The sequence below is a fragment of the Hippopotamus amphibius genome, chromosome 4 (genome assembly GCF_030028045.1).
Source record: "Hippopotamus amphibius kiboko isolate mHipAmp2 chromosome 4, mHipAmp2.hap2, whole genome shotgun sequence".
Taxonomy (NCBI): domain Eukaryota; kingdom Metazoa; phylum Chordata; class Mammalia; order Artiodactyla; family Hippopotamidae; genus Hippopotamus; species Hippopotamus amphibius.
This window is the reverse complement of record NC_080189.1, coordinates 131,290,676-131,308,426: the sequence shown is the minus strand read 5'-3', so window position 1 is coordinate 131,308,426 and position 17,751 is coordinate 131,290,676.

Below are 17,751 nucleotides of genomic sequence, written 5' to 3'. Positions count from 1 at the left end.
CTTTTCTTGTGTTTCCTACTTAGAGAAGTTCCTTTAGCACTTGTTGTAAGGCTGGTTTGGTGGTGCTGAATTCTCTTAACTTTTGCTTGTCTGGAAAGCTTTTGATTTCTCCCTCAAATCTGAATGAGATTCTTGCTGGGTAGAGTATTCTTGGCTGTAGGTTTCTCTCTTTCAGGACTTACAGTATATCCTGCCATTCCCTTCTGGCCTGGAGAGTTTCTGTAGAAAGGTCAGCTGTTATCCTGATGGGTTTTCCCTTATATGTTGTTTGTTGCTTTTCTCTTGCTGCTTTTAATATTTTTTCTTTGTGTTTAATTGTCATTAGTTTGATTAATATGTGTCTTGGTGTATTTCTCCTTGGGTTTATTCTGTATGGGACTCTCTGTGCTTCTTGGACTTGGTTCATTATTTCCTTTCCCATGTTGGGGAAGTTTTCCACTAGAACCTCTTCAAATATTTTCTCAGACCCTTTCTTGTTTTCTTCTTCTTCTGGGATGCCTATGATTTGAATGTTGGTACGCTTAATGTTATCACTGAGGTCTCTGAGACTGTCTTCTGTTCTTTTTATTCTTTTTTCTTTTTCCTGCTCTGTGGCATTTATTTCCCCCATTCAATCTTCCAACTCACTTATTCATTCTTCTGCCTCAGTCATTCTGCTGGTTATAGCATCTAGAGTATTTTTAATTTCAGTTATTTTGTTATCCATTGCTGTTTGTTTTTCTGAGTTCTTATGAACTGTTTCTTGTACTTTCTCTAATTTGTTATCGAGATTTTGTATCATTTTTACTATCATTACTCTAAATTCTTTTTCAGGCATTTTTCCTATTTCCTCCTCATTTATTTGGTCTTGTGGGTTTTTTTCCTGCTCCTTTGCCTGCATGGTGTTTCTTTGTTTCCTCATGGTTGTCCAAACTTTTGGGGTTGCTTGTCCTGGCAATAGAGGTGTTTATAGAAGACTGTCCAAGCCTCAGACTAATGTCCAAGTATTGGATTAAACAAATATTAAGTCTAGGAAACACATACATGTATAAGACACACGATTACTGAATCCATTAGGACATAAGGCTCTGGAAAGACCTGACAGAACCCCAGTGTGCTATCAGATATTCAAAGAGAAACCCAACAGAAATTGACAACTGAAACAGAACAAATCAGAGACAAAAGCAAAAGCAAACAAACAAATAACACCTTACCCATACAAACATTAATCCAGGGAGATTTTGTAAGCTAGGATCAAATATAGAAAAGAGCCAGAGTACCACCAGAGAGAATGGAGATTCTCAGAATGTAATTAGACAACTGTACTAAGAACTAAGGTAAAGACAAAAACCTAATATTAAATACCAAGGCGGTGCGTCATCTGGAGAATAGAGCAAGGAGTCTGAGCAGATCGATAGTGTTGCTTATAAGTATGTTAAGATAAAATAAACTTAAAATGGCTGGAAGAAAGGGGAACAGAAGAGCATAGTGTGGTTGGAAATATGGAAATAAAAAGAAAGGAATAGAAATGTATAAAAGATAGGGATGAAAGGAAAGTATGAGAGATATATTGTCCGTACTACCAAAAACTTAGCTAGGTATAGAAGTATATAAAAAGGCAAAAAAAAAAAAGAATAAAAAATATCATTAAAAAATTATGTTATAAAACTTGTAATGTGTAAATACAGATGATTGAACTTGGTGTACCCCCCCCCAAAAAAAAACACAAAAAACTTGTAGATCCCTTAGGGCTAAGATCGTATTTAATAAAGAAAAAAAAAAAAAAAAAGAGAGAGAGAGAAAAAGAAAAAAAATTAAAAAAGAAAAAAAAAAAATCCGGAACTGATCCCAGAGTGGACCAGTTCAATAGGAATTGATACTAATATTTTTGTTTCCTTAGCATCTCAGCGGTAAGTGTGCTTCTCCTTGCCTTGGGTTTTTTTGCAATATTCTGTGACCAGCAGAGGTTCCTTTATTGTTTGTCTGTAAGCATCGGTGTGTGGGGAGGGAGAGGGTACAATAGTGGCTCCTTCTCCTGGGAGTGGGTGAGCAGTGGCACAGTATTGTTTCAGTTGGGCTTGGAGGTGCCTGTTACAGAGGGCCGGTGGCTCAGGCGTAAACAGAAAGTCTAGAGTTGGGCCTCTCTTCGGTTTTTGTTGTTGTTGTTGTTGTTGTTGTTGTTTTTTCCTCGGCAGCCTCCCTGCTTCCACCTATACAAGGGGTTTTAATCTAGCCCCGCCCGAGTGCCTGAGGGTGCTTGTTATCCCTGAGTGCCTTAGGTGGCCCACGGGTGTCTCTCCACTGCCTGTTGCAGAGGCGCCGAAAGAGAGAGAGAGGCTATGCGTGCGGCTCCTCCCCCCCCTCCCGTGAGCCTGCAGCCTCCAGCCGCCATCATGGCTGGGCAGCTCTCAGGGGAAGGCACTCCTCACCGTGGACCTCTTCCCTCCTGTCCTCTCGGTCCGTCACCTTACTGGCAAAAATGTTTCTCACCCTGAACCAGCTCTCCGGTTCTCACGCTCCCGCTCCCGGACCCTCTGTTCTCAGTCCGGGAATGCTGAGCTGCGCTGCGGACCCTCCGTATGTTTCTCACTCCCTCCCGTCTGCCACAGCTCTGCTGCTTCACCCTCCCCGAGCCGTCGTAGATGCCTCCCTACCGGTTATGTCAGGCTCCTAGCGGTCCTTTCTGGTGTCCGAGGCCGTCTGCTGGTGTTCAGCTGGTTCTCTGTGGGAATTATTGCATCCTTGGGTGCATTCCCAATGCATCTGTGGAGAGGGATGCATTCCGTGTCCCCCTACTTCGCCGCCATCTTTCTTCTCCCCCTTATATATTTTAGATATTAACCCCTTATCAGATATATGATTTACAAATATTTTCTCCCATTTGGTAAGTTGCCTTTTCATTTTGCTGATGGTTTCCTTTGCTGTGCAGAAGCTTCTTGTTTTGATGTATTCCCAACTGTTTATTTTTTGCTTTGTTGCTTTTGCTTTTGGTATCTGATTCAAAAAAGTCATTGCCAACGCCGATGTCAAGGAATTTACTACCTTTGTTTTCTCCTAGGAGTTTTATGCTTTCAGGTCTTATGTCCAAATATTTAATTCATTTTGTGTGGATTTTTGTGTGTGGTTTAAGATATACACTCATTCTTTTCATGTGGCTGTCCAGTTTTCCCAGCGCCACTTACTGAAGAGGCTGTCCTTTCTCCATTGTATATTCTTGGTTCTCTTGGCATAAATTAATCAAATTTATATGTGTGGGTTTATTTCTTGGGTCTCTATTGTGTTCTGTTGATCTATGTGTCTTTTTATGCTAATATAGCTTTGTAATATACTTTGAAATCAGGGAGGGTGATGCCTCCAACTTTGTTCTTCTTTTTTAAGATTGCTTTGGCTGTTCAGGGTCTTTTGTTGCTTCACACAAATTTTAGGATTATTTATTCTGGTTCTGTGAAAAATGAAATGGGAATTTTGATATGTTTGTTTATATTTTGATTTCTTAGATTAGGATGTTCTTATTAGAATAGCCATACTATAGACATAGTAAGAATGAAAAATTAAAGAATTAAGAATAAAGTAGTCATTGTTTATTCTCATACAATTATAATACATACTTTAATCTCTCCTCTAAAGAGGCATGTCTACCTGATGAATTCATATACTAGTACACAAAAATAGAAGGAAAAGTAAAATTATGAAAACCTTTAAATAAACATTAGACATTAAACATATGCTTTTGATAGTTTAGTGGTGGGAATAACTAAAAATCATGAACAATTTAATAAGCTAATATTTAAACATCTATACTTTATATTAAATACCAAATACAGAAACAATTAAGTTGGTTTATCAAGAAGGTGATTGAAATTACAAAAATTAGGAGGTAAAAGTGCCAATCTGATTTTTTTCTTCCATTTTGTGCAGAGTATTTTACTAGAGTTGCTTAACTTAATATGCAGTTTTTCTCATCACTTTGAAGATTTCTGCCATGAAAATAATAATTCATTTGTCTGATGTTTTGAAATAGCAGGCTTCTTAGATATTATATTTTATCTCATTATTGAATACAATTTATGTCCCCATGAGACAAAGTTTTTATTATCTTAGCAGTGTCTGGGGAACTTGATGCATTAATTAATTTGTCACTTGACTACCTATAGAATGTTGTGGCATAAGGAGGGGAGAAGACATGGCTTTCTGACTGCCTAGCTTCTGCACATCCCTCTGTAGTTATCCTTTCTGTCTAGGAATTCCCTTCGATTCTGAGATGAGGTTGCTGCTTGTCTAGCTCCTAACTTGGCAAAGATCACAGCGTGTGAGTTCTTTTTCACAAGGAATGTCTGTGGATTCAGCTGTTAGCATCAATCAATGTATTTGTTACTTTGCCTTTCTCCAGGAAATTAGTTTCCTGGAACATATGGGGAAGCATTTTCCACTCTTTTTTCCAGCACTCTTGGAAACCAATTCATCAATCAAGTAATCAAACAATCCATTAACTATCTATCTGTTTATCTATCTACCTATTTATGTATCTATCTAATCTCTCTATATATCTATCAATTTCCTTCCTTATTCCCTCCCTCCTTTCCTTCCTTCGTTTTCTTTCTTTCTCTCTCTTTCTTATTTTTTAAGGACTTTTATTGAGATATAATTGACATACAATAAATTGCATATATTTAAAGTATACAGTTTGATTTTTTTTTTAATTAGCAGTGTATATATGGCAATCCCAATCTCCCAATTCATTCCACCTCAACCAACCCCCTCCCCCGCCCCCCTGGTTTTCCCCCCTTGGTGTCCATATGTTTGTTCTCTACATCTGTGTCTCTATTTCTCCCTTGCAAACTGGTTGATCTGTACCATTTTTCTAGATTCGACATATACATGTTAATATACGATACTTGTTTTTCTGTTTCTGACTCACTTAACTCTGTATGACAGTCTCTAGGTCCATCCATGTCTCTACAAATGTCCCAATTTTGTTCCTATTTACGGCTGAGTAATATACCATTGTGTACATGTACCACATCTTCTTTCTCCATTCCTCTGTTGATGGACATTTAGGTTGCTTCCATGACCTGGCTATTGTAAATCTCTCTCTCTTTTCTCCCCTCCTTCCTTCCTCTTTCTTTCTTTCTTCCTTTCTTTCTTCCTTTCTTTCTTTCTTTCTTTCTTTTTCTTCCTTCCTTCCTTCCTTCCTTTCTCTTTTTCTTTCTTTCTTTCTTTTTCTATTTCTTTCTTTCTTTTTCATTCTTTCTTTCTTTCTTTTTCTCTTTCTTCCTTCCTTCCTTTCTCTTTTTCTTTCTTTCTTTCTTTCTTTCTTTCTTTCTTTCTTTCTTTCTTTCTTTCTTTCTCCCTTCCTTCCTTCCTTCCTTCCTTCCTTCCTCTCTCCCTCCCTCCCTTTCTTTCCCTTTCTTTCTCTCTTTCTTTCTTTCTTTCTTTCTTTTTCTTTCTTTCTTTCTTTCTTTCTTTCTTTCTTTCTTTCTTTCTTTCTTTCTTTCTTTCTTCCTTCCTTCCTTCCTTCCTTCCTTCCTTCCTTCCTTCCTTCCTTCCTTCCTTCCTTCCTTCCTTTCCTCCTTTCTTTCCTTCTTTCCTTCTTTCTATATCTCTCTCCAATCTATCATCTGGCTGTCTATGTGTCTCTCACCTATCTGTCAATAGATGCACGAATTCATCTTACTGTCTCACAGCTGGGCCTGCACCTAAGATATGTATTTTGCATCATTTCCCAGAGATTCCCAGTCTCCAGCTCTGGTAACTAACTTACTAATTTTGGCTGCCTTCATTCTCTGTATCAACTTTCTCCCTCACCAGTCCGTGTTCCTTATACCTCCTAGCAAACTGCATTCACTGGAATCCTTGGCTCAGGGTCTTCTGTGGAAAGCTAAACTAAGACATCCTATAACTGCTTCCTTTCTTTTTTCAGGCTGGCATGAGAACCATTGGGAAGCAAATCTTTCTGTTTTTTATCACTTAGATTTCTGGGGTTCCACCACATGGCCCAAGTTTAAAAGTGTCCAGGAAAATCTTTCAGTTCAATCTCAGTTTGTCCGCCCTTTCTTCATCCCGTTAGAGCTGGCATCAGTCTTGTTGTTGCTTAGATTGTTAGCTTTTTATTTCCTCCCTCTAGAAAGCCACTTGCTTACACAGAAGTTGTTCACATAAGTAGTTTACTCAGCAGTCAAGACATGTATCTCTTCATTGTCACTGGGGACAGAGAATCTGTTTCGGTTATCTATGTATTACTCAAAACTCTCTTGAAACAACAAACATTTATAATTTCTCACAGTGCTATGGGTTCTCTGAGCTCCTGTTGGGATACTCTTCTGCTCCATTTGGTCTTGGTTGCATTCAACTGGGAGTTCTGCTGACTTCTTTCGTGTTCAAGATGGCTTATTTCACATCTGGTACCTCAGCTGGATTAGAATGTCTCAGGCTGGCTGGCCTCTCTCCATCTGGTCCCTCATCATGGTTATAGTCTAGCCCAAGCTTCTTTATAGGGTTGCTGGCTTCCAAGAAGGTGAAAGTAGAAGCTACAAGATCTCTTAAAGCCTTGACTCGGAAGTCCCAGTAAAGGGAAAGCCCATCACTTCCATTGTTTTCTCATGGTGAAAACAAGCCATTAGACCAGCTCTGACTCAAGGGGAAATGAAATAGCATCCACTTCTTGATGGAAGGAATGGCACGCACACACACAGAATTGTTGGCCCCCGTCTGAGGTATGATGTACACGGCACTTTGTCACTTTCATGGTGATGCCATGAAACTGTGGTCAACACCATGTTTCACCCCCCTCTACCAATGATTTAGCCTCACTTGACCAGAGATTTTCTTCCCATTTTCATTGGTTCTTCAATCTACCAATGCCAATCCTTTCTAAATAATATACCTCTTTACACATATTCCGCAAAGCACACCAGAACCAACAGCAGAGATAGTTCTCCTGCTACAGTGTTGGTAGTATCCTTGGTAACACTTGCAATAGTACCTTTTGTCCTTAAGAGTCAAATTAATTATTTGAAAACAAAACTTTGCCAACATCTCAGGGTAACGTCTATCTTCCAAACCTCTCCGAGTACCTGGAAAAACTGCCATGGCTGTTCAAGTGTTCTTGTTGTACTCTTCTCTTCTTGTTATTTTATAAGAGGCACATGTAACAGGAAGTTCGAGTTGGCTACTTGCAAAATTAGCCTTCTTTTCCTAGAATTTTAATGGGTGAGAAATCTAAGAAACTTATAGGTGTACTTTTGGAGCTGCCACTTGAAGCTTGTTGGCCTTGTCCTAGGGGAGCCCTGTAAGCAATTCTGTCTCATTATCTTCCAGAGTTTCTCCCAATGGAAAAGGACCACAGATCGTAACAGTTTGCCCTTCTTCCCCACCCCCGCTCCGCAGAGAGTACTTGTATTAAAAACAAGCATGAGATCAGTTTTTGGGTGAAAAGCATTTCTTCCTCGTTTATTATCCTCCTCCTTTGTGTTATTATTATTATTATTATTTGGTTCTTTTAAAAGATTGCCCTAGAGCTAGGAGAATTTTTGGACAGTGTTTTAGAGATTAATTAAAAAGTCACAGTTTCTGTATCTTTAGTATTAAACGAAATGAAAGTATTTACTGTTTGCCCTTTTCTCAGCAGGGAAATCATCACTCAGATGACTGAAAGGTATGTCCTTTCACCTCATTTTACAGATATTTTGAAGCCTCTTTCTGCTTCTCTAAGGAACAGTTCAAGGAGCAAAGGAATTTGCATATTTAATTTGTCATGTTGTAACTATAAAATAGAGCCTTCTAGAAAACTGAGAAGGTTTTTACTTTCATGTTACTATTATTTCGTTCCACGTGACTTGCGCAACTAGAACAAAACAAGTCTCATCCACTGGATGGCGAAGATGCTGGGAAAATTCCAAGAAGGGGCAGAATACAGTACTCAAGAGGATATCCAAGTAGCAGGCAAGCTATTATTTGGGGGGTCTGGCAGAAGTGTTAGAATGTTCCAAGAGGCTAGCTGGCTCGGTGAGGGAGAACACCGACGCACATAAATTTTGGAGCCCTAATTGTGGACCCTTAGAGTTGGGGAAGTCTATCACAGCTAGTAGGGCCTCCAGCCATGTCTCTGGGGTTTAAGAGGGAGATTGGAATTTTCCAAGCAGTTAATTAGCAACAGCAAGGCAGGACCTGAGTCCAAGAAGAGCTAAGATTCTAGGCAGGCATTCTAACTGGGAAATAAGGTGAAGACTGTTGACCAGACATGGAACACAGACTTTTAGAGTGTTGTCACTGGTCGGGCTCTTGCTCTTCAGATTCATTCTAAGTAAGATGCCCGCAGTGGTTGCTTTGCTTCATCCACGGGAAGATTAAGATTTCAGGGGTTGGAGGCTAGGCAGGCCTCACCCAGTCACTTTGTATCATCTCTTGCACCAACCATGACAAGGTAGATGAGAAATTAGGGATTGTTTTAATCCAATGTGATTTTATAAATTGAAGACTTTCTTACTTGTGATCCATATATCCCAAAATTCTAGGTGGGATTTTGTCTCCAGAGAAAAATAATTTTTAAATGATTATGGTACAAAAATTTCTTTGGAGAGTCCTTGACTCTACAGAATGAGATGTAGCAATTGACAGTAGTGGGTAGAGGATGACAGTGACAAGGTTGGATTGTGGAGAGGGTATGAGGGTATGAAATAGCACATGAAGAGGGAAAAAAACCTCACTTCGGAGTTGCAGTGAAGGCTGGGATGGATTTGCTAGCCAGTATCCATCATTTCCCAAATTAACTATTTATTTAATTGAAGTATAGTTGGTTTACAATGTTGTGTTAATTACTGCTGTACAGCAAAGTGATTCAGTTATATAAATATATACATTCTTTTTTTAAAATATTCTTTTCCATTATGGTTTATCATAGAATATTGAATATAGTTGTCTGTGCTAAACAGTAGGACCTTTTGTTTATCCATCCTGTGTATACTGGTTTACATCTGATAATCCAAAAACCCCAACCCATTCCTCCCCCAACCCCCTCCCCCTTGGCAACCACCAGTCTGTTCTCTATGTCTGTGAGTCTGTTTCTGTTTCATAGGTAGGTTCATTTGTGTCATGTTTTAGATTCCACATAGAAGTGATGTCAAATGGTACTGAATTACCTATTATGCACTGAATGCAAGTACATACGGTGTTGTCGTCTTAGACTTAGCAGAGAACACAAGAATTAAGTGAATTGCACAATGTGATTTTCGCCAAGATAAATTTTAGAATTTGATAGACTGCTACAGGGAGAATTGTTTCATTTAATAGCATTTAAAAAAATTCCCTCTCAAGTCAGGAAAATGAGGCTGTGATTTCCCTGCAATTTCATGTTTTCTGTCCTCAAGTCTGTAGTCACTTCAAGTCAACGAGTATATATCAGGCATCTCATATACTAAATATTTTGAGCAAAGGCAAATAAGTTTAAGAGTTAGCCCTTGATAAGTCCCATCCGCTGGGGGTTTATTTTGCCAAATACCAAGCTTGTTGGTTTAGGTACACATCTCATTTAATCCTCATAATAATCCTTGGAAGTACTGCTGTGCAACAAATAATTCCAGAATTTGGCAGCTTGCAGTGACCCATTTTATTATGCTGACAGATTCTGGGTCAAGAATTTAGACAGAGAGCAGGGGAAGTGGCTTGTCTGTGATTCATGAAGTCTCAGGTCTCAACAGTAACAACATGAAATCTGGGGCTAAAATCATCTGGAAATGTCCTTACTCGCATACCTGGTAGTTGACTCTAGCTGTCAGCTGGGGCTGTTGACTCGGGCACCTACACTTGACCATGCCGTGTGGCCTGGGTTTCCTCAGAGCATAATGGACCTCCAAAAGTGAGTGTCCTGGCTAACAAGAAGGAGAGTGCATTGACTTTCACAAATAGCCTCCAATGTCATTCATCATTATTTGAAATGCATTCTGTTGATTACCAGTGAATTGCAGGTCTGCTCTGTATTTACAGAGAGATTACATAGACCCCACTTCTTCAAGAGAAGGTGTCAAAGAATTTTCAGAGATGTTTTTAAACAGCCACAGCCACAGTTTTTATTCATGCAAAATAGTGTCATCAGGCTTAGGCTTGAGGTATAGTGTCTCATTATAAAAATCAAGTCCTTGTATGGATAAGACACCTCAAGTACAATTTCTCAGGTATGGCTCTTCAAGACTGGCTCCTCTTTATCTGAAGACCTGAGGACTAAAGAAACAAATGACTCTGGAATTGCCTGGCGGTCCAGTGGTTAGGACTCTGCACTTCCATTGCAGGGGTCAAGGGTTCGATCCCTGGTTGAGGAACTAAGATCCTGTAAGCTGTGCAAAGTGACCAAAAAAAAAAAAAAAAAAAGAAAGAAAGAAAAAGAAAAAAAAGAAGCAAACTACCCTACACACACCCAACTTACCATCACTCAATGGTGAGACAGCATAGGGTAACTTCTATATACATTCTGCTTCAAAAACGTAGAGAATGAGAGGCACACAGCAGTCACTGGTCCATAGCAAATCCGAAATTCAGTCAGGTATGGGCTGCCAGACCCTTGATCAGAGCTCAGTTCTGCTTCTTCAGAATTTTTCTCTGTGGTTCTTGACTTTTTCCTCTGCACTCTTGGTTCCATCTTTTGAGTCATTCTTCCTTTTCTGTAATAATTGGCCCATCCTGCTTCCTTCCCATAGGGGTTTGGGGGTTCAGTCTCAAGGCCTGTCTTCATTTTGTACTGTTTCTGTCTCTCTTAAAAGCTGACATGTTTGTATCAATATAATTTCGTTAAAACTTTGTGGGTTTTCTGTGAATCTTATTAGGGTTCACTACACTGACAAAAGCCACAGCCACATATATCTCTGCAACAAGCCCCTCTTTATCTTAAGGAACCTGAGAGGCTGCTGAGTGACAAGGTTCTTAAGGTTGCTGAACGTCCTTTAAGAGTGAGGGTCTATGATATATACCTTTAAGGTCCTTTGTAGCCCTTTTGTATGTCTGAAAGATTCCATGTGGCACAGCCTTAAATCTCCCAAAGGCCTTAACAAATGATCTCACAGTTCCCCCTTTAGGTTTGATCTTTGCCCTAGAAATACCCTTAGCTTGGAAATCATTTGCCATTTGGAGATGCCAGGAATGTGAAACATTTACTTTCGAGTCCAGTAACTCTCAGCTCCTCATAATTTTGCTTGATACTAAACAGTTTGCCTTTTAGCTCATCTCTCTCCTTCTGCATTTTAATCACAGGCAGCGAGAAGAAGCCAGGTTGCGTTTTTAATATTCTGCAGAAAAATCTGCTTAGCTGCATCATCAAATTCCTTAGGTATAGTTCCAGTTTTTCACATTACCACATATGACAGTTTGGCCAAAGTTTGTACCACTAGGTAATAAGATTTCACTTTCCTCTAGCTTCTTATACCATTCTCCTCGCTTTTCTTCCAACCCTCACCAACAGCCTCCTCTAGCCTTGTCAGACTTCCACTAATAGTCTCCTTAAGATCCATTCAGCTGCTTCCAAAGAGTGGTCTCAAAACCAGTGTCTCATGCTTTAGGGCTTTGGTATAGTAGCATTCTCCTTCAAGGAACTAAATATCTCTTCTGGTTATTATTGCTGCATAGTAAATTGCTCTCCAAATTAGCATCTTAAAACAGCTATTTTCTGATGCTCGTGTGTTGTATGGCTTAGCAAGTTGGATAAGGCCAACAGAAATGGCTTGTCTCTGCTCCACGATGACTGGATCAGTGAGCAGGCAGTGACTTGACAGTTGAGGGCTGGAAGCATCTGATCATCTGGTGGTGTCTTCACTTACATGTCTAGCAATTGATACTGGCTGTTGGCTGGGACCTCACCTGGGACTTCCTACTGAAACATGTAAAACGCAGTCTCTTTGTGTGACTTGGGCTTCCTTACACCATGGTGGCCTCCGAGTAGTTGACTTCTTAAACAATAGCTGAAACTGCATTAACTTTATTGGCCTAATCTTAGAAATTACCCGGTATCATTTCTTCTATATCCTATTGGTTACAAACAAGTCACAAATGTACCTAGTTTCAAGAGGAGGGTACTTAGACTCTGCCTCTGAATTGGAGGGTTGTCAAGAATTTGTGGACATGTTTAAAAACTTTGAGTATTATCATCTTATTTTACAAATGACATTAAGTTGCTGAACCCAAATTCAGTTGACTCCAAAGGCAAACCTTTTGATTATTAAGGTAGATTGCTTCTAAATATTCTACAGTGTAAACATTAATCACAGAAGGGAGATAATTTGGGGCTGAAAGATACAGTTCTGGAGCTGAACTTGAGAAGAAGTGGTGAAACAAGAATTTTCTATGTTAATAAAAAACAAGAAAACCATTTCTTCTTTGTTGTTATAAAATGAAATGCTTAATGATAATCATTAACAAGTTGACTTTCTCAATATTAACCCAGGCTGGGAAGTATGTTAGATCAGAAAAGAAGGGTAATGAGAGTTATATTCTGTGTGCTTTGGAAAGAGGGGAGGGGCAAAAGCTTGAGCCTGGGAAGGGAAGGGCAGGGCTTGTCCAGAAATACATCGTTGAGGTTTGCATGAGCACAGGATACATTGGGAGCAGGCTAAGAGATAAGGCAGAGCAGATAAGATGGTGGTATGTTGTGAAGGACTTTGAATGCCATGCTTAGGAACTTGAACTTTAATCTGTAGGTGGCACCATCTAAGGTGTCCCAGCAGGGAAGTAATATGATGTGATCTGTGTTTAGGAGAGACAATTTCAAAGTGTCAGGTGGATTAGAGTGTGGTGAGATTGGAGGTAAATAACTAGAGGATAATTGTTAGGCACGATGCTGTTGTACTTCAGATATATTTTTCTACAGAGACATTAATCTTTTGTCTTAGATATCCCGTCCTAAAAAAAAAAGACTAACTCTCTGAACTGCATTGTGTGACTGAAGTAGTTATTTATAAGTTTATATCCTTATTTACTCTATGAAGATTTTGATATGGTGTAAAGGGTATGAGAGTAATAAAAGAAGATCAAGGTCAGAGAAAATACAGGTGCCTTAGTAAGGTAAGACAAACTGGAGACTGTTGTGGAGCAATGGAAGACATCAGACCCTTTGGGTTGACTAAATTGGGCTACCAGGTGGGCTCTGAGCGTCCAGGAAGCCAAAGCAGAAAGGAAAACACAAAAGACTACACAATCACCCGTGTCATTTCCTAAGGAGAAACAGAGCAGCTGGTATCATGTGAATTTGAAGGCAGTTATCACATAGAAGTCAAAGGAGATTAGTCATTTGATTCTCGTTTTAGTAATAGGAGGAGGACAATTGTGTAGATTTTGATAAGAAGTTCTCCACTGAGAATAGCAGAAACAGCCCCGTGATCCAAGCAGCAGAAAGTCAACGAGGCAAATGAAGTCCAAGGTCAGGGATGAGAGAGAGAATAAACCTGTTGGTGATGGCTGGTCCTTCTCAGGGTCCAGTGAGAGGTCAGCAGAGGCAAGGAGAGGTCCCATTCTCATTCTGCACAGAAAGACTGTATACCGACTGCTGAGCCATTCATTTTAAAACGTGTTAGTAGGTGTTTCATGTGAGTTTGTAAGTCTTTCGTCATGTAACACATTTAATTTATAATGTGTAAGAAATTAAAGGACCTGCTGATTTATTGGTTGACTTGTAGCATAGAACCCTATCAGTGATGGTACCCGAGCTGCAAATTTGACCTTCTCGTAGAAATCATTCCAAGGTCCATGGAAAGAGACAGGATGCTTACAAAATCAAGTGTGTTTCTGTGTCTGTTCTGTGAATCTTTGCCAGTGGGACAGCTTTCATTAGTATTCATGCCTTCTTGCTTTCGTCTTTACTTTTTTTCAATAAACATCTTATTTTTGAAAGATAGTTATTCAAGGCAAGTGGCCAGGGATAATTTTCAGGGAAACATGCTTAAAACAAGACCTTCGATGGCCCTGAACTGAGGGGTAATGATTATGCAGCAGGCAGCACTGTGAGTCTCTTGACAGACAGATTTCTCTCATCAAAAAAACAGCCTGTATCATCAGCATCCAACCCAGACTTCATCCACTCTTTCCATTTGTAGCAAGAACAATTTGATGCCTAAATTTATGGCTCGCATTAAAAACTTAGGAATCTGAGATCCGTAATTTGAAGTATACTACATCATTGTTAATATCTTTTTTTCAAAGACTTCAAAGGAATGCGTTTTTTCCCACCCCCTGTCATTTTTTCTAGTACATAAAGTACTTTGGCTTTGAGGTAGGAGGATTCAATTCTATTGTGCATTTCCTAGGTTCCTACCTGCCATATGCAGGAAGCCACAGACAACAAAGCTGAGATAACAAAGGCTTAGTTCAGGAAATGGTTAGTCTAGTAAGGGCTGTGACAAGGACGCAGAAAATCACAGATCAAGGAAGGTATCAGTGACAGTGGATTGTGGGGGAGGGGGCTTGTTGCTTGTGTTCTAGGAAGTTCCCATCTGATTGGGGTGGTGAGAATCCGGAAAAGCTTTCTAAAGGTGCTAAGAAGTTTGTTATATAGAAACAAGGGTGACAACTTGAGGAAGATTAACTTATCACACTTGTCAACACACTCAAAATGGGTATCTAATACTTAGGAAACATCTTCAGTTCTGCTACCGATTTAACACCCAACCACATTTTAGGCGAGTAGCAGAAGAAATATTTCCTTGATAGAGTTATGGAAGCCAGGAAATGGAATGTCCCTTTGAGTTGCTGTCAGGAAGAAAATGTCTGATTCCTCTCTCTGGACCAACTCATAGCTTTGCCTGGAAGACTGTTCAGTTGGAGTCATTGTATCTACACCTCTGTGTAGCAGCTCAGGAGAGGAGCTACCATGTCCTCATCTTTAAATAGTAGGTCAGCCTGCAGTGTGTAACAGCTGGGAAGACTGTTGCAGTGCGTTCCTCAGCGTCCATCTTCTTCCTCCCCGCTCACTTCCTAATAACGTGCAGTCATGGCAGCTTTTAGGTGTTTCTTGATCATCTGCAGTTCAAGTAACGACTGTGCTAGGAATAACCCTACTTCGACTGAATTTTCAAGGGAAGATGAACTCACAGCCCAAGACAGTGTGACCTTTTATTTCACATATGTCATCCAGTTGAGGCAATTGCTAATGGAAGCTTTACCGATTTCTTGAGAAATAGCTTGTAAAGAAAGCTTTAGCTCATAGATTCAAAGTAATGGAAGGATGACAGAGAAGAGAGTAGGGTGCACATAAAAATGATTAAAAACACTTGCTGGTCTTCATTTTAACAAGTCATTGACTGACAGGACATTCATAACCTTAACACTCCAAAAAGAAGGCTTAGCATGAGAGGAATGGCTTCTGTATAAGATCGACCTATTGGAATAATAGAAAAAGCCCAAGGGAAAACCTGAAATCTTAAGCTGTAAGATAAACAAATCTGGACAAGTCTCCAGTCTGTGTTAAGAAGTGAAAATGGTCAGAAGAGTATCGTGTGATGGGAAAAGGAAGTTGAACAGGAAGCCAGGAGACTGTTTTTTTCCATTCATTTCCTTTGCCACTCTTTTGAGTTCAAGTTTTCTCATTTGTAAAACAGAAATCACCTAGTGCCATAAATCTCACAAATCTCCCCTAAGGCTTTTGTTGGAATAAAATCAGATAAAAAATGCAGGAGCTTCTTGGAAAAGGGTGAAGAATAAGCTAATAATAATCATTACCATTTATATACAGAATGCTTCACGTATACCAGACACAGACTTTCAGTGTATTATCTAAGCCCCAGAACAATCTTAAGGTAGGTGTGTGTGTATATATGTATATATATATACATATATATATATATCACTATTGTATCGATTAGGACACTGAGGTTAAGAAACGCTGTGTATTTGCATATGATCCTGACAATAGTAAATGGTGAAGCCAAGAATCTCTGATTCATTTGCTAACCAATTATACGAGAGTGAGTCAAAAATTATCCGCACTCTGGCTGTAGAATTTCTATAGAATTTTGTCTCATTATTGGAAATTGGAAGGATCTAATGGGCTACTTTGTTCAATTCTACGATTTACAAGTTGCACCTAATATTTTCTTATCTGTCTCTTTCATTCTAAATCATGGTTTCTCCATTTTATACCAGTTCTTTTCCTCCGCACCACTGAACTTTATCTTGGTCCGAATGCTCCCCCACTCTCCACTCTGACAATTCAAACATCTTTCCAGTCTCAATTCAGACACATCACCGTTGAGGGTGTGATACTGCACTTATCGCTGTCTTCCTAGCGTTAGCACAAAGCTGGTCACTTAGGAGGTACATTCATATCCACTCAATAAAAGAGTGAATGCAGGAAACAGACACAGAAAAATGAATCGAGTGGATCAGTGCCATGTGGCTCAGCAGACATCCAGACCCCCAAATCTACTGTTCTTCCTTCTCTCCCACTGGGTAAGTGTATTTCCTGTCCAAAATAATGGATTTTGAAGCTGAATACTTTAATCACCATCCATTAATTAAAACCTCAGTGACTCCCTAAATTAGCCTAGCACTGTAAAAATAGAATGATATATTATTTTGGTTAAGAAAAAACTCTGCCGACAGGAATGTGGAGAGAGCTAACACAAGATTTGGGACCAATTAATGAGATGAGAATGAGGAGCTAGAAATAATACGCAGATATTAGAGAGAATGCTCAAGGCTACTTCATATTAATTTTTGCAGCATATGGAGTACTTTGTGTCAAGCCAGTTTGAAGAATATAAAATTATTCCTCCTGCTTAGCTATGTAATGTTCAATTTCAGCTTCTTCCTGGCAGCGTGCAGAGCTGTTAAACTGTAAGGTGAAAAAAAATGCAAGAATGAAAATTAATATGTAAAGAGAAGTCTTGAATAAATGATGTTTAGGTGAGCTTGTAAAGCAGAGGCAGAATAAACATTTTAAGTGAAAAAAGATATCTTTGTCCATTAAGAAATGGGATAATTTCAAAAGTGATGTCACCATGCCATAGCATTCATAGATAGTATTATCCATATCAGTGACAGTCCATCTTCTCCTTTGCCTCTTTAGTGTAAAGCTATCACTGTGCTACCTAGTGTTTATTAAAATCACTGACAGGGACTTCCCTGGTGGCACAGTGATTAAGAATCCACCTGCCAATGCAGGGGACATGGGTTCGAGCCCTGGTCCTGGAAGATTCCACATGCCTCGGAGCAACTAAGCCCGTGTGCCACAACTCCTGAAGGCCAAACACAAAGAGCCCGTGCTCTGCAACAAGAGAAGCCACTGCACTGAGAAGCCTGCTCACAACAACGAAGAGTAGCCCCTGCTCGCCGCAACTAGAGAAAGCCCGTGCTCAGTAATGAAGACCCAATGCAGCCACCCTCCCCAACAGAAAAATAAATTAAAAAAAAAAAACATTGACAAATGATATATACCAACATCAAAACAATGTGTCACACATTTATTGTATGATTTATTCTTTCAATGTAGAGCCCATTTTCAAGTAGCTTGGTAACCTGGAAAATTATTCTAACATGCTCATTGTAGATGGACTGGTTCAGGTGAAGTTGGAATGAAAAAAAAAAAAGGACCATGTGTGTTTTTTAAATTCTTCATGATGGAAAATTTCAAACACATACAAAGGTGTAGAGAATTATACAGGAAACCCCAAGTTTCATCATTCAGTTTGAATAGTTACTCAACTCAAGGCCAATTATGGCCCATTCATACTCTTTTCCCTCAGTAGAGCAGATTATTTTGAGGCAAGTTCATTTTTAAATTTATTTTATTTATTGATTTAT